The sequence below is a fragment of the Emydura macquarii genome, unplaced genomic scaffold (genome assembly GCF_026122565.2).
Source record: "Emydura macquarii macquarii isolate MOO-44397 ecotype Brisbane River unplaced genomic scaffold, CSIRO-AGI_Emac_v2 contig_3343, whole genome shotgun sequence".
Classification (NCBI taxonomy): Eukaryota; Metazoa; Chordata; order Testudines; family Chelidae; genus Emydura; species Emydura macquarii.
Window position 1 is genome coordinate 5,619,520 of NW_027133480.1, and position 24,353 is coordinate 5,643,872.

Consider the following 24,353-nt stretch of genomic DNA (forward strand, 5'->3'; position numbering starts at 1 on the left):
TTTGTTCAAATTTTCAGGTGTTATATTCTGAAGCCAATTACTTTTGAGACAGTGGAGTGCTGCAAACTGAGACATGGTGCTCATTAATAATTTAAACCAGGGACAAACTACAAGACTATCAATTAAAACTGAATCCTACTAAACTCTGGCACAAAATCAATAGAGTCAACAAAAATAAAAAGCAGTCTGGGAAATGGTGCCTTTGATGTTGCCTTTGAGGGAATTGTGTGTAAGCACAGACCTGCTCTTGAATGCGACACAGATCAGCATGCTGCATGTGAACAGTGACAGACAGTTCTGAATGTGTAAACAAGCTCAATATTTTATCAGTGAGCAGATAGCACATTATACAGTGATGGCATTCTAGGTAGTCACTACATAATGCTGGTTACCAAAATCTATATAATTATTGTATGTGTTATTTTATAGGGCTGTGTGCTTATCACAGGTTTTCCCATTCTTCAAAGGACTCAAAAATAGCTAGATTTCTTGCAGAATATTTTTCCTGACTTTAAAGAGTGCTACTCCCCATCACACAATTTCCTCCATTTCACTGTTAAAAATCAATTCCGTATGGTCTGTAAAGATCTCCCTTTCTCACAATTTCAGCATGAATAGTACTTAGCCAGGGTGTTCCACTGAGACAATGCGAACGACTGTCTTTCAGTAAATGGAGGATGAAGAGGGATGGGTTGGTTGCTTTGAACATCGGAATAAAGGAAGATAATGGGTTTGCTAGAAAGTGCTCATTTATTGCAAATGGGCCAGGTCAGCATGCATTATCTCCAGCTCTTGCAAGAGGCCAATGTCTGGCATATGGTGTTCAAATTACACATGAGAACATGAAGAAAGAGAGAAGAACCTGAAGGTTAATCATATCCCCTGTTAAATGCTGAAACCAACAAGAGTATGTCTATGCTGCATCTGGAGGTAAACCTCCTTAACCATGTCCACAGACTTGTGCTAGTACACTAAAAATAGCAGTGTAGATGGTGCTTTGATGCCTGGCTTCAGAGCCCAACCTGCAATGTCTACACAGCTACTTTTAGCATGCTAGCATAAGGTATATGGTCCCAGCTAAGAGGCTCACTCCCAGATGTAATGTAGACTTACCTCAAAACAATTGTAAAGAATTAGAAGAGTAAAATAAAATAATTTTAAATACAAGCGCAGTGTGGTACTATTCCATGTCCTGGCAATGCTATAGCATAATTCTGCTCTGACTGACTGGCCATTTTGCAATGTTAAATATAAAAACTGATATTCAGTTAATCTTAGCACTGCAGCCTGCGCAGTCAGTTTAGTAAAAAGTCTTTGGTTTTTATCCAGAAACTCATACATTTAATCCCTTCTATTGGTTAGTGTGTCTTCACAGATGCAAGTCTGGACATTTGAGATAGCATGTGTGTGAATCACTGTGATCTTCTTAAGTCTGTGATGCTCCTTAAGGGCCAAGTCCTGTAGCAATGAAGTCTATGAGATAGGGGGACCGTTGACTTCACTGGAAGCAGGAACATTCTGGAAAATATTCCAGAAGACTTAATTGTAAAAACCCAAGGACTCCATTTTCAGTTTATAGGAGAGTAATTTCCTAATTCAGTGATTCTTTTGTGTGATCCATGGTTCTTTATCACCTCCCAGTCCTTATGGAGAAATCTGGGGCTTCAAATTCCTTAACCCACATATCCCTCAGGATGCAGGAGGATGCCTCTTGCTCCAATCTGCAGCTCAGCCCCTTGTCCAGGTGCTTGGTCTACTACAGTTCCTGAATAAGCCTCCTATAGAAGAGCGGCAGAGAACAGACGAGAAAGTGGCACCAGTTAATACAGCCAACTTTTTGAAGGAAGAATTCAGAGGAGCTCAGCCAGCTCTCTGGATTGCCCCCAGACCACACAGAGCCCCAGTGGAGGGTATTCACTGGAGTTTGAGAACACACTATGGAGGCAGAACTCCCTTTCACGAGTATATTTGAATGAGAACACAGGACCCCTCCATCTTGAGCAGTGTGGAGGGGAAATCCTCCTACCTACAAGAAGCATATTGAATTGAGGTCATCGCCTTTCCATTTCAGGTATTGTGGAGGGGAACGTGCAACAGATCCCATATGTGATGCTCAGAGCATGGATATGTATCCTCTGTGCTCTTTGAAAATTTTATTAAAGAACTATAATTCCAGGGTTTTTGTTTCTCCCATTATTTTGAACCATGAACATTTGCACAGGCAATCTTCAGATCATCAAAAAAACAAATAATTGTAGCAATTAGCTCATTATTTGCAAAATATCTTAAACTGTTGTAAACACATTAATAATTAAACAGCATCTGCATCATATAGTGTACTCTCCTTTAATGTGGAAAAGGCTATTAAAATACACTCGTGAGAGCTTGCAAAATTCCATACAAGCTTTGAAAATACTTTTCTAAGGCCTGTTAAGCAATAATATTTTGTTTTATTACTACTATATGATGTTCTACAAATGAAAACATAAAGATAATTCATCTGTAAACTGTCTGCATTTTTAATATGACACTTGTCATATCTGTGCATTATTTCTTTTATTTATATGGACTGCAAGCCTGCAAATAGTTATGCATGCTTTATCGTATGAACAACCCTACAGAAGTTACTGGGACTTCTCACATGCATAATTGTTGCAGCGTATTAGTGCCTGAAAGTGTGATAGGTGCTTTACAACTACATAGTCAGATGGGTATCTACCTCAAAGAGCTTATTATCTACAGCCTTGATCCTACAAACACTTATGCACGTATGTAACTTAAAATACATGAATATTCCCATTTTAGTCAATGGAACTGTTTGATATGAGTAAGGTTACTCATACTTAAATGTTTGCAGAGTCAGGGTTTAAGTAGACAAAATACAGAAAAAAGATAGAAAAAGGAATGAAATATATAAATTGAGACCCCAGTTCTGTCAACAGTTATTCACACATGTATCTTTGTGCACTTGAGTAATCTGATTGACATCACTGACTTCAGTTGGATTCTACTCATTCTTACAGATAAGCATGTAGATAAATGTTTGCAAGATTGGGGCCTAAAAGAACCAAACCAAACCCATGGTACTTGTTCGGGGATGGAGTGTGTCTTATTACTTCTATGATTTAGTTGTAATTTAGCATAGATTTTATTCTCTTCTTGCTTTGTTTCACATTTATTCAGGTACAGTTTGTATTAATTTACAATGTAAATTGTGCACTTACTGCTCTATTGTTTAAATGAAAACCCCATGTCTTATCCCTTGGGTGTAGGAGCTCTGCTTATGATTGGTTGGAGTGTTAACTGTTAGCTCTGTGCATTTTGTTGTCATTTAACATAGTTTTCTTTCTTGTGGGCTTTGGCTTTTTTAACATTGATTTATGTGCAAACTCTGCTGTTTAACTCTGTCTTGTCTATTGATAGACCCTTCTGGAGGTGTTGTGAAAAGCGTTGCCTTGCCAAACGTCAGGTACCCTGAGACACAGTGGTGTCCATACACGAAAAGGAAGGACGTATGTACCCTCTTGTATCCACAGAACTGGCAGCACAGAACTAATGCTGCCCTGCCAAAGTGCCTCAAGCATGGCATGGAGGGATCGCCTATGTGGGGGAGACAGTTTTTCAAGGTAACTCAGTTGCCATGCAAATTTAGTCTCTTCTGATACAGTGACGTAGGATGTTGTAACAGGCATGCATATATCCATTACTAGTCAGCTACTTTCCTGGTTAAAGGCATGAATGAGTGATCCAGTATTTCTGAAAGTTCCAGTGGTATCAAGCTTAATAACTTTTGGGGCTACTTCTCTTAAATATCTGGACTTGCTCCAACAGACCATGGGAGATAATGCTTGCCGCAGCACTGTCTGCTACTTCTCCAGTGCAGATTTGTTTGTGGGACATGCTAGCTGGACCGCAGTGTTTCTGAGTAGGCTTAATTCTAGGAAGAAGGGTGCTACATTGCATCTTGTTTGATACAGTCAGGAGTTGGTTACATGGGGGGATTTAAATGATTAGGCATGTACAAAGGAAGCAACTTACTTTTAAAAAAAATATTGCTAGCTTTATTATTTGATATCAAGTTTTCTATTGGCTTGACCTAAACCTTGAACTTTGAAATTGGTCTCAGTAGTAGCTTGGGGAATTAAAACCCAGCTTTCCTTTAACACACTTTGTTTATAGAGATACATTTGTGTATGAGATACATTCAAACCACATAATTCTGATTACTGTGTTGCTAATCCCCTCACCCAAGTCAATTCTGACCTAATTTTAGTGTGCTTTTTTTTTTTTTTTTTTTTTTTTTTTTTAATTTTTAGAGCTAAAAAAAAATGCTGGAAAGTAGGTGACACTACCAACCACCTAATTTAATTAAATGTCCAATCTTTTGACATTTTATGGTCTAATGTTTATTAACTTTAGAAGGAAATGAAATACTTTGGCTGACCAGAACCAATGTTTTCAAGCCTAATAAGTAAGATCCAATATCACTAGTTAATAACAATCAGCTGACTAATGTAGAACATTTCATTCAAGCCCAAAGGAAAACAGACTGATGTGACTGGCCTGGATGCAAATATACAGAAATGCGCAAGGCAGAATTTATAAAACTTAAGTACATAAAAGACTATTTATCTGTGCACCAAAACATAATGCTACTTAAATGAGAAACAATGTTGTTAGGCAACTTGTAGAAAAACTCATCAGAAGACATAATGCTTCTGTGCATGTATTTTTTAGCATATATGTAAAAGTAGTATTCAGCTAATATTGATAATATAAATAAACACTCAATGACATATTGAAATAATGCTAAACAGTAGATTTAAACCCATCTCCTTTTGACATCAACAGAAGAATCAAACCTTTATTATTCACCAAATAACAAACCCAGCCTCTGGGACTGGGTTTTTTTTTTCCTGCCAAAATATTCTGTCTCCAAGTTTTAAGGAACTACATGAATGTGGCTTTTTGTGGTTATCGACCTGCTACAGTGCTAAATTAATTTTCATACAAGAATGCAAAATTTTGGCCCCAAAGGTGAATGGAAAGTTGTGAATGTGTGAAAACGGCTTATAATCTGAATTGTGTTGTCATGGAAATGTGGTAGCCCAAGCATAAAACTACACACCAGAGCTGGTAGGAGGATGACAACTGTGTTTCATGGCAACTTTCATAATTTTGAAATTTGTTTTTGTTCTACTTCGGAATGAAAGCAAAATCTAATGTTTTCACAAAATGGAATTGTGTCAGACCATCTGTCTCCAGATTTAAAAATTCAGGTTTTCAGTTTGTGTCTCTCTTTTTAAGTGACCCAACAATCCCCCCTGGAACTCAGAAACCTTTCTGTCAAAAACTTATTGCTAGATATCTGTGAAGTGTTTTGTCTTTGACAAAACAGCATTTTCAAAGAAAAAATGTTTAACAGAAAATGTTCTGAAGCTCTACTACTTATCCATCCTTTTCTATAATGATGATGAATAAAACTGATGGTGTTTTACCTGCCTGTTCAAAAAAATTACTCATGTCAGGTGACAGGGTTATTAGAGTTCTTCAAGGTGGATACAGTGGATATACCTGCTTGATCATTAGAATATGTTTTAATTATGTTGTTAATAGTTAGAGGAGCTTATTTTCTTTCAATGCTGCAGAATACTTGTCTGGAGTAACTCAGTAATAATCCTTGACAAAACATGCCTATTGACAATATTACATATATGTCTCTCTGTAATTCATTCATTAGACCCAAAATGCTCCAAGGAATGTCAAAAAAACATTTATAGCTTGACTGCTCAGGCAGAACTTCCATGAGTCTTGTTTGAATGTGGACTGAGTATGGACTATAGGATTGGGTCTATATTGTTTCTGGGTGCAACAAATTGCATACGATTTGGTGCACCAGTATGAAAAAATCACATATGAGTTTTGAACTTCCTAGAGATAGTGAAAAGCAAAACTTATTCAATGAAAATGAAGCATAAATATCCAGGTACCATCTTTTTACTGCTCAATCTTTCTGATGGTAAACTTCAGTTTTAGTGTGATACTGCGATTATTTCATCCACTGTGCCACGCCTCACTCCAGGGCTCTCCTAACAGATATGGATCAACATAAAGAAGGATCTGGAGATCTCTTTGACTGTTTCTATGATGCCATCCTGCAAATCTAGTCAAAACTCATTGCAGAGTTAATTGTCTGGCCCATAATTCAATAAATAATGATGGATTTTGGAAATCTGCAGTACTGATATGAGATTATGTATCATTGAGTCATAGAGGTTAAACTCAGAAGGACCACTAGATCATCTCCTTTCACTTCCTATATATTGTAGGCCACTAACACCACCAGCACTGGCACACTAAACCCAACAACCACAATGAAACCAAAGTATTACACCCCACAGAAGACTAGATTATTATGTGCCACAGGTAGAGAATAGGAGGGACAGAGGCGTAGCAGTGCCTGAGGCCTTTGCAATGTCAGGGAAATGATTAAGTGAGATATATCCAGATAATCCTGGCATTTGACCCTCACCCACATGCTGCAGAGGAAGGTGAAACCTCCCCGCACAAGGTCTTTGCCAATCTGACCTGGGGGAAAATTCCTTTCTGACCCTGTTGTATCAATCAATTTTATGTATCAGCATTTTAGTTTAAGAAAAAACAGCAGCAAATAAAAAGAGAGAAATAAAGTCTTATTAGATACAAAAGATCATTTACAGTTCTCATCATATTTAGCTTTACAAGAAGAGCATAAACAGCCTAAATAATGTCCGCTGTAATATTGATTGACCAAATGATGTGAAATGTGTCTGATTAAGTCCTATTAAAAATAATAAAATACACTGGTGAGGGGTACAGTATAAAGGATGGAGACCAAGTATGTGTACAGAATATAAATACTGTGCCTGGAAGTAAACAGGAAGCTAACATGCCATGTAGATGACTGCAACTATATAAAAATAAACTTAACTTCAATATGTAAAGGAAAGTGATAAGCGTGTCCTCTGGAAAAAAAATCTGTTAAGAATACAATCCTAACTAGGACAAAAATGAGAGCGAGATAAGGTAAATATTTGCCTGAAGTGTAAAATCGGAATGTGACTGGAATGTAAAGTTAATACTGAGATTTCAACAGGGGCTGCCTGGGTTGCTTGTGGATTTTATCTGTAGGTTTTTATTTTGAAAGCTGTTAAAGACCATCCATATTGTTTTTAGCAAGACTTGGCAGCTGTGTGTTTTTTCTAATATGGTATCCAAAGCGGATTGATGTGATCTACTTGACAGACAATTATTTTTTTAAAAATTATTGGTTTTTTTTTTTTAATTTTGCCTTTACTATTTCTCTTTAATCAATAAGTCTCTGGTCCTGCCAGTTTCTCTGTGTGGTTGGACCTATGCCCAAATGGACCCCCACTGAAATCTCTGGGTCCATATGGACCTGGGGGTCTGCCCGTGCTTTGTACCTTGCAGGATCAGAAGCCTTCATTTTTACTGATGATCAGAAATGAAAATGATAAGATGAAAAATGAACTAAAAAGCCAGCTTTAATTTGTTGCACTCACCTGGCCTTGCTATCTTTTAGTTTCTGCCATTTTGGTGCCTACCTTGCCCTTAGCCTGTGGCAAGACAATGTTTTTTTCAGCCATTCTGAAATTGAAATTGAAGCCTGACTTTTTTTTTTTTTTTTTTTTTAAACAAAAGCACAATTTAGGTTGATGTTAGAAATTTTGGACTTTACTGAAGTCCATGGCAAATCTGCCATTTATTTCAGTAGGGCTGGGATTTCACCCTTACTTTGACTGTTTCCATATTTTGACATGTAGTTTTTCTAACTACTGCTCAATTGTTCTAGTTTTCTAGCTTTTATATGATTATTTTGTAATGTTAGCTCCATGTTTCCTTACTTTCATACGATTACAGTGCTCCAGTTCACTTATATCCCTACCACTGTCTATAGAGATTTTTGCCTTGGAACTAGATGTACCAAGAAACATACTGGTAAGTAAATGACAGACAAAAATGATGTAGTGGCAAGACAATAACAGGTTGTTTAGGTTTTTTACATCCTAGAAGTGCCCCCATTTGTTATCACTGCTTTGTGTGCCTTGGCAGGACAAAAAGACACAGTGGAATACTGACAAAAGGGGTCAGCACACTTTTAAAGATCTTTTATTTTAGCGAAGGGGTGGATATGCTTATGCATACATTTCATTGTCATTTGGATCCACTTATTAGCTTTTTAAGAAAAGATGAAAATTCTCATAAGTGACTGAGAACTGAAGGTCTGAGCCAAAGTCATGGAAATCAGCAGAGCTCTGTTAAAATTCCAGTGTTTTCCTCACATAAAACTCCTTGGTTGCTCTGTTGGGCGCCAGTGAATGATTCACAGATAAATCAAGGATCTGGCAATAAAATGAAAGCAGAGAGCATTTTCAAGGTAGGAAAATGTTCTATGGTGTCTCAAATAAATTTTCAGAGAAGAAATCCAACATACCAATATGTTAAAAAGATATCCCTGGATTTCAGTGTTCAGTGGCTTTCAGGCCTGCTCTCATGCTAACATTAAGGCTGGAGGGAAGCCCTGGGACGATTCTTCTTTATTGAAAAATGATCTGATTTTTATGAATATATGTGCTGTTGAAGAAGCAGCATGGTCCCTGTGGGAAGGGCACTGGACTAAAACTCAATTCCTAGCTCTGCCACTGCCCTGCTGTGGGACCAGGGGAAAGCCCTCTTTGTGCTTCTATTTCCCATTCTACCCATTTTTTATCCTGTCTATTTAGATTGTAAGTTCTTTGGGGCAAGGACTCTCTTACTTCGCTTGTACATGCCCCAGGGAGCTGGGTCCTTTTCTCAGTAGGCACTATTCTAATACAAATAATATACATCATTTTGCCTGGTGCTGTAAGTATTAATTGTGGCAATAATTGTTTCATCTGTACAGATAGTATGTGTGTGTATGTAGTGTGTGTGCGTGTGTGCGCGCGCACGCACGCGTGCATGCCTGGTAGTGTTTTAATTACATAGAGAGAATATTCTGGCAACATGAACTTTACCTGTTTACAGTATTTTTTTCCCCACCCAACCAGTTGTTTCCAAGGGGGAACATTACTAGAGGGTCATTTCATTTTACCTGGTTCTTCTGCAACCATATAGAAGACGGGGAGATTGAAGCTGTGGGAATCTGTTTTTAAAATAACAGCAAATAAAGATCTATGCAGAACATTTCGGTCTGTGAGGAAATTAGGAAAAGAAGATGAGAAAGCCTCTCATTTAATTAATACAGTAAACAATGGTATTTTAGTATTTTTACTTCAAATTTTAGTACTCTTTTGAAATGACTATTAAAATGTAGCACTGCAAACAAAGAATGTATGTACAAGCAGCTGTTTTTTTTGTAAAATGGATTATACAACAGTGAATATACAGTACTTGAAAATGACCTTGATATATAACCAACTAACTTATGACATAGAACTAATTATCAGTGATACATGGAAAGAATAGAGACTCTGGTCCTGCCCTTCACTGGTGTAAATCAGTACAGCTCTATTGGAGTCAATAAGGAGGTTTACACCCATGGAGTCTCTGCCCCTCTATCTTTTTGGTTTTTTGTTCTATGCACTATGGAATTTTTTTATACCCAATATAAGAAACCATTAACTTTATTTTACAAAGTACAGATTCTGTTTTGCTGCTGGAGTATAGTACAGCATCAGCTCCAACAGGGTACAGCTCCTGGAAGGAATCATCTTCAATGGAGAGCTACTATGACTGAACGAAAAGCTGGCCACCCACAGGAGAGTGGAAGGAGGAGGTAAGCCTGGGATTGAGGGGATCCTTTTCTTTTCAAAGTGGAAAAACTTCATCATCTCTTTTGGACTCCGTAGTGACCATGCTTTCCAGCTCATGAGAGATGAATCCAGAGGAAGTGCCAAGCTCAATTCAAAGATGTGCAAATTTATGGTTAGAATAGACTTAAAAAAACAAATTAAAAGGGGCAATATTAAAGATGCACAAGCCCTAAATGGGTAAGGGCCTAATAATTCTCACCAAATTTACATGTGGATCTCTCTACCCACCTAGTGTCTTCCTGGGAATGCTCTCCTTGGCATCTACATGCAGGCAGGGTTGCAAACCTTGGGGCTGTATTACCTTTTGCCCACAATTACATTGCCTTTTAAGGGTGGGATCCTGGCATCAGTCAACTCTACAAGATTCCTTTGTAGTGTAACTCCACTGGGAGCCAGAGGGTGGGCAGGGGGACTCTAGAGCCAGTGCAGACACACTAGCCGGTGTGGATGGCTCAGTGAATTCCCAAGATCCATAGGTTTAGAGACAAGACCACCTTCTTACTTCAGTGAGGGGGCAATAGACTTTCTTTCCCTGGCTCGCTACCTGCAGCCTCCTAATGAGACAAGTTCAGAAGAAACTCTGCAAGGAGAACCTTGCTGTTGCTTTTCTGCATGACCAAACTGGAGGGGCTTGGTGAATTGCCAGCAGTCAAACCCTTTTGCATGTATTTAACACAGTCCGATGCACTCAATCAGCATCAAAGAGCAAGGCAAAGCTTATCTACAGGGCCATATTCACTGAAGTGTGTGAGTGCTGACTGTAGTTCTAGACCAGCCAGATTTTAGCCTCTCTTTAATATTATGACATGTTAGATTCATAGTGGAAGTTCTGAGCTCTGGGATAGAGAGAACATTTTACTTTTAGCTTTTGATTTGGGGCTCTTCTATGGCACATTGTTATTCTGCGTATGGAAGATGGAGAGTAGTAAAGAATTAGAAAAAGTGATGAAGTTCAGAAATAGGGCAGGGAGGAAAACAAAGAGGCAAAAAAAAGTTCCTAGGAGAAATAAAATCTAGAGCTCTGTCTCGTAAGGAGATGAGGTGGGATACATGTAAGTCAGAATTTAAATAAAATAGGGACTGTATGGTAATTAGCAGTTATGTATTAAAAGGAGCTGACACTATGGTGATGTGAGCACACTCGTTTTCACAAGTACATTTTATGGTCTCTGTTGGAGTAAAATATTACTGTAGAAACAGGAAAACAGCAGCCAAAGTGTAGTAGTTTGCTTTAGATGTGTTTCAAGGCATGGTGAGAAGTCACTTCAGATGTACTTAATAAAACATATACAGGTAACGCTTTCTGTAAGAAATGTCACACACAACAAAGAGTTTCAGTGCCAGATGAATGTGAGTGGAAACGGAGAAATTTCCTTTTAACAAACTGTGATCAGCTTCTCTATAGAACCATACTCAGGGTGTATGTCTCTAATAATGTGACTTTTTCTGTCGTCTTTCTAGTAAGAGTTAAGTCTAGCCAGAGGTACGGATGTATACAGTATTAGTTCCTGCTAACATAAGCACTTCAGAGGAAATGTTACTAATCATTAGGAAACCCCCCACAAGTCATTTTTTCTCCAGGTTCAATGTATTTCCTCCTGTTGTTTCTCTGTTGGGCCGGGGATCGATTCCTGTACCCACAGCTGGGCACCCAATAACCATACCAGTGAAGACTAGGATTCAATCTCTTCAATGCAGAGCTATTTATTGAAAAGCATGTATCACAGACAAATAGAAAGGACTATACAACGTGTCTCCTTAGTAAGCCTCAATTTTACAAGCATTAACTCGCAGTAACTATGCTGGCCCCCCATAGTATCCTGATTAGTAAGCAAAACAAGGCTAGTTACCACTCCTAGGTGAAGACTGTCTCTTCCTTCTTTAGGTTCTCTCAGGCACTTGGTTTATTTTCCGAGTCCCTTGTAACGGGGTCTTGACTACCCCAAAGCCCTCTGATCTATGGTCTCTCATAGTAGGGTCTAGGTTACCTGAGGCCCTCTGGTCTCAAGTCCCTCTTCTGTCTCACAGTATCACCAGCCTTCTTGGATATATGCGTGTATATAGAGATGTGATTTTCTTAGTACTTTTACCCTCTTCCCAAATGAGTCACATGTTCCCAAAATATGCAAAATATACTTTGCTATCATGTCATCTAGCATATCATAATTAATTCATAATTTGGGAGAGGGCTACAGGGATTGGCTGATATTCACTTTTCATTAATTACACATCCCAGGCACCTGACGTCATGTTGTTCTACAGGATCAGGTGACCCAGATCAGCTAGTCCCAGATTCACCATTACACACCTCTGCATGTACACAACAGGCGAACTGGCCATTGGCTGACTGTGACCATTGGTCTTCCACATCAGCACAGCTGCTTACACAGGGCCGGGACAAACATTCATGGCTCATGTCAATATCAACTGCGAGTTTGGTCTTTTCAGGGATTTTCCACTGTCTAGTGCTAAGAGGTTCTGCTCTCAGAATCCTCTAGCACTCAGGCTCACCAAACTTGTCCATTGTAATACTATACAGTGATTCAGCACCGTCCCAATATTCTTCCTCATCATAGGCGTGTGCAGCACATTTCATTAAGGTGTGCACCCAGGGAATTTTATTTTATTTAATTTTTTAAAGGCGAACATTTATTGAATACTCAATCATAAAGGACATTATTTTTATTCATCAAACAAACTAAAGATACTAAAACTTAACTAAACTTAATTTTTTAACTTAACTAAACTTTACTTAAAAATTACAAACTTAAAAAATGAGACACAAAATACCAAATTTTTGCTGTAGTGATAACCAGGTGTATACAAAGATACAGTCAATTTTCATGATCTTTATCTTTAATCAGATAATGAGCTAACCAAATTGACCAAAACAGATTAAGGTTTCTTCATCTTCCTGTCCTAGAGAATGAGACGTTGCTTACCAGGTGTTATGGACTTAAATTCCTCAATCACATCATTGTAACTAACTGACAAAGCCAATTCTTGTTCAATCTACAAAATCGTGAGTGAGTCCAGGCGCTGTTGGGTCGTTGTACTTCTTAGTTTCTTTTTTATATGTGCTAGTTTCAAAAAGGCTCTTTCACATGAACAGCTTGTCACAGGTAAGACTGCAAAGCATTGAATAGATTTGTAAGAGGCCTGGAACATGGAAGACCGATCCGATTCCTTTAGCCACTTAAGCTACTCTCTGGTGGTGTTCGTAGTGCTACCTGTAGGAACAAATCTGTCATAACCTCGAAGCAATCCGACTTCAGCTTCCAACTCATCCAAGGACACTTTAAATTTGTTGGCAATGATTTTCATATTGTCCCTGCCAATGTCTAAGCTCAGCAGTTTTCCCATTGCAGTCACCATTTTACAAGTCTCCTGTTCAAATCGCTGGTCAATGCTGGTAATCATTGAGTCTAGGAGTGGGTAAAATGAAGTTATTCTCTCCTGCTCCTCTTTTGTATCAAAGTAATGCTGGGACTCAAACAACGTCATCAGTATGAGTAGACTTTTTTCTCTTCTTAACTGGGGAAATCGATATATCATTCTCTACACACATTTTCACACTGTCATTGAAAATAGATTGAAAATATTCTGAGCCACTTCTCATCGCAGCCAAAGAGTTACGCAAGCTTTTCACCCCTGTCATTGCAGTAAGTAAGTTGAGATCTGGAGCTTGAAAGCCTTACTCACTTTTACTACCATCTGGAGAATAGGGTGCATCATGTGAAGGGCAAAGATGAACTTGAATGAATTAAGTTCATGGATAAGGCCCCTGGCTTTCATTTTAGCGTCAGCAAGGTGAGTTGTTTCAATAATCTCTTGTAAAGCTTGTAAAATGATGGAGTAGTTTTGTTTTACAGCAGCCACTGCTTCTGCTCTGCATGCCCATTTTGTGTTTGACTGTGACTTCAAAGTCTTCAACTGGGATCCTACTTCTTGTGAAATCTTCTCCATTACTGCATGTTGCACAGGAATCCCCTCCATGAAGGCATAAAGAATCTGAATAACACCAAAAAAATCAAAGACAGTTCTGTTTTGTTTACTTGAAGTGCATGCATCTACTAGGACGAGGTTCAAACAATGCACATAGCAGTGTACATAGAGTTTTTCACTGTTTCTTTCTTTACATTTCATTTGAACTCCCACAGTACATCCAGACATAGTAGATGCGCCATCAAAACAGACAGACATCACTGATGACCAATCAATTTTAAGAATGCCAAGGATGTCATTTAACTGGTCAAAAATAGATTGAGCATCAACTGTTAATAGTATCTGAACAGACACAAAATGTTCAACAGGACTATGTTTTTCATTGTCAAAATACCGCACCACAATGGACATTTTTTTTTCCATTTTTCCATTTAGTGAAGACATAATCTTTTGTTGCACAATGTTGTGCAAGGCCACAATTAAATCATTTTGGGTGCGATTACTCAGTTAGGTAGCGTTTCGAGGAGATTGTTGTACATGCTTTGCCATTACGGGATCATATTTTTGGAGCATATTGACAAGATTTAGAAATAAACCTTTCTCAAAACTGTCAGCTTTTTCATTGTAACCCCTGAATGGTCTCCCATCTTTCGCCAAACACAGAACAATGTCAATCAGTCGCTCCATTACACTTCGGTTATGGCACCGTTCTTCTTCTTGTTTAGACAGATAAGCCTGCTTGCCCTCATCCAACAATACATCAATAGGTTTCCCTTCATTAAAACTTGACCATGACGAACAGCTCAACTCGAGATTTTGACAGTTGCTGGTTTTTAAAACATTCGTTAGCCTTATGCCAGTTTCTGAATCCCTTATCAATAAGTGCTGGATCAGTGTGACCTTTGTTTGCTGCATCTTTAGAGGAGAAGAAACGGCAGTAAAAGCTAAATGCTGCATCCTTCGATGGGCTATATTCTAACCACCTATACTTTTCATACCAATCGGACTGAAAACTTCTTTGTTTATTCTCTATTTTACTTCTAGGAAACATGCTCAATCTAGGCTGATAAGGACCTCTAGATAATCGAGACTGGTGTTCTAATCTTTTTTTGGAATATCATAGACCGGGTCATCAGATGGAATGTTTGATGGCTTTGAATAGGAACTACAGTGATCTGAACTAAGAGACAAAGTCTGTTTCTGTTGGTGATTACTCAGCTTATTGCACGCACTGGAACTGGTGGCGGCATTATCTTCATGTAAGTTCTTAACCGAGAAGTCCGAGGTATTTGCACTACTATCAGCACATTCATTATAATTCAGTTTGTCTGCTCCTTTTCTTATCTTAACAACGAACCGATCCATATTTTAAAATTAAAAGGGGGTATCATACGATTGAATTAAAATGTAAAGCCACGGGCTTGGTATGCTATTTCAGTAGAGTACAGGCGACAAATATTACAAACACTGTAGACACTGCGCTGGGTACGCCTGATGCGGCAGCTTATATAGGTCAAAGAATTTTCTAGAATAGTAGTCGGAGTGGGAGGGGAGGACCAATGATAATGCTGCACCACAGTAGTGGGGATGCATGCTGCGAGCAAACGTGGGCTTTCTATGCATTTCTACAACATCTAAGGAGAATGAACCACAGCTAATGAGTTAGTAAGCGAAGTCTGCGGTTAAGCTAACATCTTCCTTTGATTGGAAGCTGACTAGAACACCTCTGAGGACCTGCTTGTTTCACTGCAAACTTTCTGACATGCCTGCGGAAGGGTGGAGGTGTTGAGATCGCGGGCTTAGAGAATTAGTTGCATTCAGAGTTTCCCTCCCCTCCCGCTTTTACTGTCAGTGAGCAACGTGAGCAAGGCAGAGAGCTCTGCCAATGCCTGAGAACACAAAGCCCGGCAGGCGCAGCTTGAGCCCGATGGATGAATGAGGCGGCTGGATGGCCGGCCCCGACTAGAGGGAGCACGAAGTTGGCCAGAGAGGCGCTCCTGTGCGCTATGGGCGGGAGAGACGCTAGGAGCCATCTGGGGAGACGAAGCCAGGGCTTTCCCCACCAAACAAACAAACAAACAAGCGCTCGGCGGTGTTTCGATCAGCCTTAAGGGCCGCCCGCTTGACTGTCCAGCCTTGCAGGGCAGGGCGTGGAGGGAGCTGCTCTGAGAAGCGCTCTGGGGAAGCGCGGGGCCCAAAGGACTGAGGAGTGCGGGGGGAGGGGAGTTGCCTCTGATTGTGTAACGCTAAACCGGAGCCGCCGCTCGCGCCGTCCTAGCGAACAAGCTGCAGTGCAGGGACCTTGCCAGTCAGTCCCAGGCTGAGCAGGTACGAGCCCCGCCTGCCCAAGCACAGAGCGCTCAGTGGCTGCCTGCGAAGACCCACTCAGCCCTCCGTGCCTCCGCTGCAACAAGGTTCCCTCACCTTTTTTTTTTTTGAGACATTAGGGTGTGCTTGGGCACACCCCGTACGCATGCCTATGTCCCTCATACATTCTTTCTGTTCCTTCTTCTACTCATCTCTTTGCTGCTTCCCCTAGTCTATTGCCCCCCCTTCCATTTTGTTCTTGTGCAAATGCTTGATGACATTCATTAACATTTGTTACCCAGTCACCAGCACAGACAAAGTTTAAAAAGAGCAAGGCAAGGGGAGGAGACAGAAATCCCATTGCTTCCGGGTTTTAGTTCACTTTTTGGCTTGCTCTGCATTCCTTGATGTCTGAAGTGGTCTCAGAATTATGGCAAACCAGGAGACCCTATGCAGTATCATATGTCGTGGCATCTATATTGTATACTAACATGCAGTAAGCTTATGTCACTATTATAGAGATTTGCAAATAAAATGCTAATTTAGCCATAGGTGTCTAATATTCAGCTTTTTGCTGTCTTAATACATATTACACTTCTGAAAAATGATTTAATTGTATAGTACTTTCAGAGCATTCTGGTACAGTGTTAGACGTACAGCCAGTGTATAATAGGGTTTGCCACATCCTGATTAGCAGTTGCCTTAAAAATTCCTACCTCCCTTAGCATTGTGACATCCTAGACTCTGAAGCACATTAAAGCAAGATTTAAAAAGCCACATAGACAAAAAGCCAATATTTTTGTATCAATTATTCAATTCTGTAAGGACCTAGAATACTTCCCTTCATACAGATGTTAAATTGCTTGTGTAGTTTACTACTTGTCATTCCACCAAGATCAATCTGTACTGATAGTCAACACAATGGAGCACAAAGCAAATGTGATTCTTCCAAAGTCACATTCCATAGATGTTGAAGGCTGTGGGAAAATGGGGTAAAAGATCCCCTTCCTTTTTTATAATTAAAATGAGTTAGTTTTTCATTCACGGAGTTACAGGTAGAGTGTCAAAAAATCAGATCAGCTAAATGCTTTGGGAGGTGTGTAATGTTTTGGGAGATTATCTGTGAAAATCCATTTCTGCGGTGCTTTCTAAACCAGGGCTGGATGGCTTCTTTAGAAGAGTTTCAAAAGGTTTATTTTTAATTTTTTCCCAGCAAATGCAGTTCTTCATACACTTGGATGAGTTTCCTACTTGCTTGCTGGCAAATGCCCAAGGTTAGTGTTCTCAAAATATAAATAGAGAATATTAGGCAGCTAAGCGTGAGATCAGCGCATTTTCACATATGCTGTCATTCTAATCTATCAATCACTAGTCACGTCTTTCTCATGAGCAGCCTAAGTAGCACTGAATTTATATCTGCAGAAAAAGAATCCAGTCTGTTAAAATGCTTCTGTCAGTGCTACTCAATAGAATGATTTTTAGGTCAGGATTAGGGCATCATCCATATCTCTCTATAGGTATTGCCCTGATTCTTTTCTCCCTTATGCTATACTTTACTGAACTATTTCAGAGCACCGTCTCTTAGTTTTTCTGATGCTTTATCACAGAGAGATGTGTAATACATAACCACCTTCAGAACGTATTGTGGTATGCCTCAAGCATGTAAAATGACTTAAAGATGTTAGAACCCTCCAAATTGCTTTAGGCTCTTCAGACCCTGGCAGACTGTCAGCGACTATTGAGTTGTCTTTTAACATCTTCTCTTTCCCATTTCTTAAACTGCGTAAAAATGGGAATGGCTGATAATACCTGGAGTCTTCAGATTCCTTGACTGTAATCGGTCAGATTATAGCTATGGGTCTGGGACAGAAATTGCACCACTGGCATAGGCTGCTGATCTCCTCCTACCAATAGTCAGGGAAAGATGATGTGTCCATGCTGACATTTAGCTGCCTTTAGCATCATTGCTCAGGAGGGGGGTGCTGGTATGTTTGTAGTTTGTAGCTGGGTTACATGGAGTCACCTTTCAGTGGCTGCTTATTTTTGTATTAAAGGACCTGAAAATTAATTATGTGCAGAGTATCTCAGTGTTCTCTTCTATCTGTCTTCTTATGGAATGTGTTTAAGAGGCAAGTAGGACAGCTTTAATTGTCATTTATTACAGTTGTACCTATAGGTCCCAGTGAAAATCACAGCCTTGTTGAACAAACAGAGATAGATGCAATCCTTTTTGTGAAGGTCTTACCATTTAAGTGTTAGTAAGGTGCTTTCAGTGTGCTGTTGTTGCATAGCTCAATGTCTCAATAATATTGAGCCTACCAATGCAGTGGTAGGAATAACTGAGGTTTGGAGTCAGTCCCTATGGCCTGTTCTAATGGGGGAAAGGATGATTTGGGGGAATCTCCATGAAGGATTCCTTGTGGATATTTTCTCCCCCCAGATTCTTCCCTTGGCTTTTAATGCAGGAGTGGATGCCTTCTTAACCCAAAGTTAAAGCCTGATCTTTGCAGTTCTTACTCAGGCTATGTCTAGATTTAAACTGTAATAGTGGTGCAGCTATAGCGGTTTAGGTGTAGACACTCACTACAATGACGGGAGGGGGTCCCCCATCACTGTAGTTAATCCACCTCCCCAAAGGGTGGTTGAATTCTTCTGTTGACCTATTTTAGTGCTGCCTATATCAGGGATTACAGTGGTTTAACTACTTTTCTCAGAGGTATGGATATTTGAGTGTCAGAGCTGGGTTGACTTAACTTTTTATTGTAGACCTGGTCTAAGATTAGTGAAATTTAGTCACATGAGTTGGCCTACTAAAATAAGAATTGTAGGACTGGGTGTTTGCAAACCTGAAATCTGTAGATCTTTTTATTCCAAACATTATGCACTCTCTACATTTTTAGTGTAAATTTTTGGCCAAGTATTCAATTTACTTCAAGTATTTAATCTGATCAAACAGATTTATTGAAAGTGCATTTTTAATAGTGTTATTTTTTTCTTTGTTCCATAGTTTATATTAGTAGAAACAGAACAAAAAACCCAACCCCAATCTTTTTATAAAAAAATGGAATGCATTAGTGTCAGGATTTAATTGAGCTGTGGTAATATTATGGGTAATATGCTAAAGCAAGAGAAAAACAAATACAAAAGAAAGATACAGAGCAGAAAGAGAGATAGCATCAGCACACTGAGGATAAAGGCGTTAGAAGGTATTTTGGTTCATTGAAAGTTACATCAACTGAATAGTATATTAATTAAATTAGATCGATTTGTCATTGCACAACCAGTAACTTCCCAACAGTGCTCACTCTCTCATAACATCTCTTAAAAGTTTATAGTTATTCAGAATGAGCAATCATTTCTGTACACAGTTTAAGTAACTTTTCATCATTTCATACAATCATCTCTTTTGAACAATTTATTTAAAAACATACTTTTCCTTGACACAGTGGCCTTTTATTCCCTATAGTTCCTTTCTTACCTCTTGGGCTTCTCATTTATCTTATTGCCTGCAGTACACCAAGGCTTGACTGCTACTGTTAGCATCTTTGCAATGCAGTCTAGATAATGCCACCTTGCTTTCAGCATTGTGTGCTTCATTACCTTCAGATGCTTCTCACTTTTAATATATGTCTCTTTGTTTTCTTTCTTATGCTAAAATGCATTTTAAAAAACAAATATTTATCAAATATTATGATTTTGAATGGCACTGGATTAACAGCCTCAAAGAATATATATTTTTCCACAGAACAGTTTACAACACATATCCCACGTTAACCCAACAATGTCCTGAAAGGACCACCTTTAGTGGTAAGAGGGTCCTTCAGTCTTCATGCAGTGCAACAGAAGTTCAAATGGCCACCTTCTTAGAATTTTACAGACAGAACCATGTTCTTTTGGAACTTTGTTTTTGCAGAAGTTATATCCTAAAGGGCACGTACACCTCTGCTCTGCCAGAGAACCGTAGGCACTAAAGGCTGGAAAACATATTAAATCATCCAGTCCATGGGGCAGATCCTCAGTTGATGCATACTTCACTGACTTCAATGGATCTGTGAGAATTTGCACCTCTTAAAGATCTGCCCCCATTTCTTTTCCAGGAGAGGATGGATTATACATGGATTGCTGCAGTAAACCATAGTTTATACCAGGCAGGATTCAATGGTAGATGATGCTATGTTGTTAAACTCTTCTTCTCCTTCTGGTCCCTGTGAGAGTGGTCAGTATTGCTTCAGGTCTAGTCAGGCATGTTCTCTCTGCTTCCTTCTTGGGTACAGTCACTCCCTCCCCCCCCTGCCTTTTAAGGTGTCATTATTTCAAAACCTTCAGAGTCAGCGATGGCTACCTAGACACAGTTAATCTATTCATTAGCTCTCTCCCTAAATTGAAATAGTCACAGAATGAACCACATGAGACAAATGTAAACTACATCGCTTAGTGCATTACTGGAAGGCACTCAGGTGCTATAGCGATAAGAACCTGGATAGAACAGAATAATAAATTATTGACTTCAAAGACATAGCTAACTGAATATTCAGAGAAAAGGCAGTGAGAAAGTATCTACATTGCCACTCTTTCTTTTCTTATGCTATGTCTACACTACAAACTAAAGGTGTAATTCGTGTATGCGTACTCACCAAACTAGTATGAGTATAAATAGCAGTGTAGCTGTGGTAGTGCACATATTAGTATTAGTACGAAGGCGCCAAGTACATACCCACTGGTTTCACCATGTCTCCGCTGCTATCCATCTTATCATGGCTACACTGTTATTTATAGTTGTGCTAGCTTGATGAGAGCTAGTACAAACTTGTGTACATGAGCAGGGCAATCCTGCCCTAAGCTTGCAGTGTGGACCTTATGGTAGCTTACTTTATTAACATTAACATTAGCAATGGCTAACTTACTTTGTTCTGTACTATTCCAACTTTGACTTTCACACTTACAATAATTTTAAATGACCAAAGATATCAATAATGGCTCTCTCACTTCTTAGGCTATTTTTATGAAGCACTGTTTAATATTAGCAAGTCTTAGAACAGTGAATAATAAGACAATTAGTATTAAGCACTTTTTTCTTTTGTTACTGCTCCTAGAAGAGTGCTTACATAAGCTAAGTAAAGCTATAAGAATAATAGAAAATACAGTAAATAGGAACACAATATCTTGCTGCTCATGCTCTGAAATCTGATTATTAGCCTTTCTTTCAGTTATTTATGTTGTGGAAGTATATTTTTAAGACATTCAGCAAACCACTCGGTATTAGTTAATTGCTTCATGTAAGAGAGTCATCTACCCTTCCCATATTGGATACATCATGGTGCCTCTTATACACCACAAATAATAGCTCCAAGTGAAAATCTCCCCTTCTGGGGGCAGCTTTTATTAGCATACAACAAAATCTGTTCAACCTTTCAACCCTGTATCAGGATTCCCCAGGTCCATCTGGCCCTTTCCCAGTGCTTCACAACAGTCTTCCAGATGCACACTGGACCATTGGCTCTGCTTTACTGGAGACAGCTGTTCTTCTTCAACACTCTATGGACCACCCCTTCCTAGTCCCTGGTTTCCACCAGACTGAGCCTAAAGTACCGCTTTACAGTGTCCCCTCATATAGTCAGGTGCCCCTTAATCATATGACCTTTCTTTAGGTCTTGTGTATTGATTGCTCATGGCTGTGGTTCCTTCTTGGGGCAAAAGGCTTAACTCCTTCCCCTCTATCCTAGGGAAACATGGAAGCTATGCTATGGCAATAGTGATTACTCTGGGATAAGAAAGCTTTCTGGTTCTTTAGATAATTGATTTTAAGATGTATATGATACCCTTCTCAAAAACTCTATGTTTTAAAAACCATAATGTGCATAGGGTAAGAGCTAAAACTTAATAAATATCTGTAAAGACTAGAATTTTCAGTATGAACATACTAATTATGGTCCTGATCCAAGGTCCACAGAAGACAATGGCAAAGCCTCCCTTTTACTTCAGTGGGCTTTTGATGTGGCCCTACCTGGTGTTTACAGGATTCATATCCACAGCTGTAAGTATGTGGTTCACATGCCACCCTTTCCTCATACCCGAGCTATAAATCTACATAAGAAAATGTCACTTTTGTGAAGATATATTGAAGCTCTGGTATTTATCTCATGTAGCGACATTAATAATTAATTGGATGTTTACCAATGTGTTGTGAGCTATTCTACCATTCTAATATGTACCATGGAAAACATAGCTTGATTCTAGTACCTGCATATTTTAAATACAACATTCTCGTATCTGATTATGCATTTTGAAATTCTCCAGCTGGCACCAGAAAACCACGCAACAACCCAAAAAACAAAAAAATCCAAAATACTCAAAACAAACCACCACCAACAAAACACAGCATCAAAATATGTTCAACACTTCAAAGAACTAAAGAGAGGTGACATCAAATGTTAAAAAAATCTAGGTGTCTGTATTTTAAAAATGATGCTTAAAATACATACATGTGCTAAGTAATGTTGATCAAAGGGATCTTTGTAGCTCTGGATTCTTTAGATCTATTTTACCTTGCATATATTCAATACTGAAATCAAGCATATAAAAATATCCAATCAAGCATCCTGAGTGTTCAGTCAAGCATTCTAAATATTCAGTCAGCATGTGGCTTTCTTTAGATTGAAAACTAAAAATGTTGCTATTGATTTTCTGTTTCTAATTAACATGTTGAAGTACAATTCATTTTAACCATACATATATATTATCACAGTGTGCCCTTTGAGATATTTTTGTAGATAATTTTGAAATGCTTTCCTTATCATTAAATATTGTATTTTATATGAATATTTCTGTTATTTACCTAGACTGAAATGGAACAGTTGCTGAGAACGAAAGCATCAGTTTCAAGATGGCTAGGAGTTTTCTGCTTATTAATGCTGCACCAGTCTTGCTCTGTTAAAAATGTAATTTCATTCTTTCTGTTTTGGAAGGTTTTGATGTAGATTAACAAAATAAATTACTGTCTGATATTTCTTTCTTTGAAGGCTACAATAACAACTACTGAGATTAGCTGCTAAAGAACTCCAGTGTACAGTAACAGTACCTGTGCTTCTGCAGTGTTGTAAGAATTGTTACAGTAGAAATAATGGAGTATTAAAGCTGAGAATATTAAAGCAACCTATCCTAGTACAGGTAAAATCTATCCACTGATTATGTACCCGGGTATTATGTGGGTCATTTGACCTATCAATTTGAATAAAATTGAGTGAAAAACTTGTCTAGATTGTTATAATAGAGTGACTTTGGAAAAATATCTAAGTGAACATGTTTAATGAATGTTATTATTTATTTATTATTTATTGTTTTATATAACAAAATGTTAAAAAGACCTAGCCCTGAGTGTTAGGCACCTGAGACATAATTAAAAGTACTTTTTGACTTCTCATTATGTTGCTTCTATTAGATAAAAGGGCAGAGTTTGTGCTGCATCTCTTGTGACTCATAGAACAGAAGGTACAAAACCCTGGGGAAGTATGGATGGGTGGGTGAGATGCTTTTGAGCCACCTTTGCACTGTTCAGATTCTGGGCTCTGCAGGGGACTTCCAGTGTAAGTTAGAGCAGATCCATCCCAGTTTGCTTAGTGTAGACACTCATGGCTTCATTGGACTATAGCCTAGAGTTAAGATTGGTAAAATGCTTGGTGGGTGGGGAGCCACTATTTCTGTAATGGAGTAAGCAGGAGAACTATGGGAGGGAGTGAGATCAGACATAACTGTAGCCTTTCATCCTTCTCTATTTCTCCTTGGTAGTCTGTATTAGCTTTCAGGGAAGAACAAGCTACCTGAAGAGATTAGACTGAACGAGAGTCTGATGTTAGAGCACAGTGCAAAACCCATCTATTTAATGAAGCTTTCCCATCATAGCCAAAGTATCAAAGAAACACAAAGCCCCCAAGAAGCAGAGCTTCCTAGAACTTTGGAAGAATCCTCTACAGCCTCCACTTGGACACTCTTTCCCTTGGTGTGTGCCATAGCTAGGCAAATAAAATAGGGAGGCTGTGGAGAAGTGAGATACATTTTTGACCATAGAGGGTCCTTCTTTGGCAGACTTTGAAAAGGTGAATGTAATTTCCTGCATTTCGGAATATTTGTGGACAAAACATTCAGAATTAAACTATCAAAATAATATAAGAGGAAGCCTTCCAGTTATGTATTTAGAATTGTAAAATAAACATTAAATGGCAAATTATGCTCTGTTAAAAACACTGCCAA

General features: G+C 38.8%; 1 long non-coding RNA gene across 1 annotated transcript; it reads left to right on the plus strand.

Annotated features, from left to right (window-relative positions):
• Positions 1–7,956: 7,956 nt before the first annotated feature.
• LOC137143584 (uncharacterized) lies at positions 7,957–23,488 on the plus strand. The gene is made up of 3 exons (XR_010917207.1): positions 7,957–7,998; positions 9,679–9,817; positions 22,946–23,488. It is a non-coding gene; the product is annotated as an uncharacterized lncRNA (long non-coding RNA).
• The last annotated feature ends 865 nt before the right edge of the window (positions 23,489–24,353 follow it).